General features: G+C 48.2%; 1 non-coding gene across 1 annotated transcript; it reads left to right on the top strand.

Annotated features, from left to right (window-relative positions):
- The first annotated feature begins 1,195 nt into the window (after window positions 1-1,195).
- On the top strand, window positions 1,196-1,302 carry LOC113251579 (U6 spliceosomal RNA). The gene has a single exon (XR_003314552.3). It is a non-coding gene; the product is annotated as a U6 spliceosomal RNA (small nuclear RNA).
- The last annotated feature ends 1,032 nt before the right edge of the window (window positions 1,303-2,334 follow it).

The following is a 2,334-nucleotide window of genomic DNA, read 5'->3' as shown; positions in this document are numbered from 1 at the left end:
AGATAGTGTCAGAATTGAGTTAAATTGTAGGACACCCAGCTGTGTCTAGAGAATCAGAAAATTGGTTGGTGTGGGAAAAAACCCACACATTGGTGGCCAGAAATATTGGAGGCACAAAGAGACAAATACTGTGATTTCAGTTAGTTGAAGTACCTAGAGAAGTCAAATTCATACAGACAGAAATTAGAATGGTGGTTGCCATGGCTGGGGGACCGTGGGGGGAGGGAGGAGTGGTGGGAGATGAGGAATTACTGTTTCATGGGGACAGAGTTTCTGTTGGGGAAGTTGAGAAAGTTCTGGAGACGGATGGTGGTGATGGGTGCACAACAATGAATGAGCTTAATGCCGGAGAACAGTACACTTAAAAGTGGTTAAAAGGGTAAATTTTATGTTACGTATATTTTATCACATATTTCTTCCACGCTTCTAGGTTCTCTAGCTGGGGCCTCAAAATTTCAACTGATAAAAGGTAGATTAACAAGAGAGAAACAGTTTATTCACAGGTGCAACATAGGAGAAACCCAGTGATAAGTCACTCAAAGGGGGTCATTAGAACATAAGGTAAATATGTGGGGAAAGCTAATGGCAGATAAGGTAAATCTTTCCCAAGGTTTGTTTACAGACCCAACTTGATGCCCACTTTCTGTCTTCCTCGTGGATTTAACCCTGCCCAGGAGAGGGGATTTATGACAGTCCTCATTTCTCAGAAGTTTCTGCTTTGAGGGGTGCCTGGGTGGCTCTGTCGGTTAAGCATCTGTCTTCAGCTCAGGTCATGATCTCAGGGTCCTGGGATCGAGCCCTGCATGGGGCTCCCTGCTCGGCGGGGAGCCTGCTTCTCCCTCTCCCTCTGCCTGCTACTATCCCTGCTTGTGCTCTTTCTCTCTCTCAGATAAATAAATAAAATCTTTAAAGAAAAAAAAAAGTCACAATACAGAGTTGTTTTACACGCTCTCAATGTGTACTATTTAATGGAGCAGTTGGGGTGTTTCCCTATGAGTTGGGGTATAATGTGCCCCAGTCATCCCCAGAGTGTTCTCAAAGGGGACAGATCCCGGCTTCCCCTCCCCGGGGCCCCCTCCCTTTCGTGCATCCAGGATCCTCAGTAAAGCTCAAGGTAGTGGAGAAGAGTCAGAGGAAAGGCCAGCAGGGACAAGGGCCCCCACTCCAAGAGGAAACCACCCTTAAAGGATTTTACGTGCTCGCTTCAGTTGCCCAGATACTAACATTGGAACGATACCGACAAGATCAGCGTGGCCCCTGTGCAAGGATGACATGCAAATTCATGAAGCATTCCATATTTTTTCTGGGGAAAAAAAAAGGATTTTATACCCACGCTGGAAGGAGCCCTCCACCCTTACCCACGTGAACAGATAAAACCGATTGGATGACAGGAGCCTGGAGGGTTAATCAGATTAAAACAGCTCCTGCCAACAAGCCCACAAAAACACCTAGACTTAGGAACTCCAGTGGCCACCCTCTCGGGTCCCCTCCTTCTTCAGGAGCTTTGTACTATCGTTCAATAAACTTTGTTCTGCTGCCCACCCCTCTGTCTGGTCTACACCTCTTCATTTTTGAAGCGGCGTGACCAAGAACCTCCGGCACTAAAGAAAAAGTCCGGCAAGAAAGGTTGAGGTCAGTGGGAACAGGGCCCATTTCTGCGCCACCCTCCCTTCCAGCTTGGGCTGGCCCAGCTGCTCTCCGGCCGCTGAGGGGAAGCTGGTGCTGGGCAGCCCATCTACAAAGTGGAAAATTCCAGAGATTTGGGCCCTCGGGAGTCCGTGTCACCAAGTGTCTTAAAACGGGTTCTGCCCTGAGAATGAGAGAGGCCTGCTCCTCTACTTTGGGGGCTGCATTCGAGGCTGGGGCAGCCATTGTACAGAGATTTTGAGTGAAGACTTCTCCTCCAAGTCAAGCTGGCCTCCCCCAAAGAGGCCTGGACACACAGCACAGCGTAAAAGCCACAAGCATCAACTACCTTGCCTCACAAACCCAACCATGTTACCTGATCCTGGCCGGCTTCGGGAGGGCTGGGTCTGTAATGTTCTAGAGTCTGGTGCCTCTCAGTCCAGACCTCAGCTTCCCTTCTTCCCCTGCAGCAGACTTGAAGCCATTCAAAAGACAAAAAGTCTTGCTCAACTTTATTCCCTGAGACAGGGGTCTACACCTTGCATAACCATTCACGTGGTTCTAAACTGAGCAGTCGAGGTTACATAAATCATGTGCAGGACCGGAAGGCCTATTTGCTATGCAATTATAGAATTCAGAGACACCAGTTACCTGACTATTTTTCTGTACAAGGGAGATAATTTCAAGTTAAACAGTCTTTCTTCCAGA

The sequence above is a fragment of the Ursus arctos genome, unplaced genomic scaffold, assembly GCF_023065955.2.
Source record: "Ursus arctos isolate Adak ecotype North America unplaced genomic scaffold, UrsArc2.0 scaffold_10, whole genome shotgun sequence".
Lineage (NCBI taxonomy): Eukaryota > Metazoa > Chordata > Mammalia > Carnivora > Ursidae > Ursus > Ursus arctos.
Note: the sequence above shows the minus strand (reverse complement) of the source record. Positions and strands in the feature narration are given on the sequence as shown.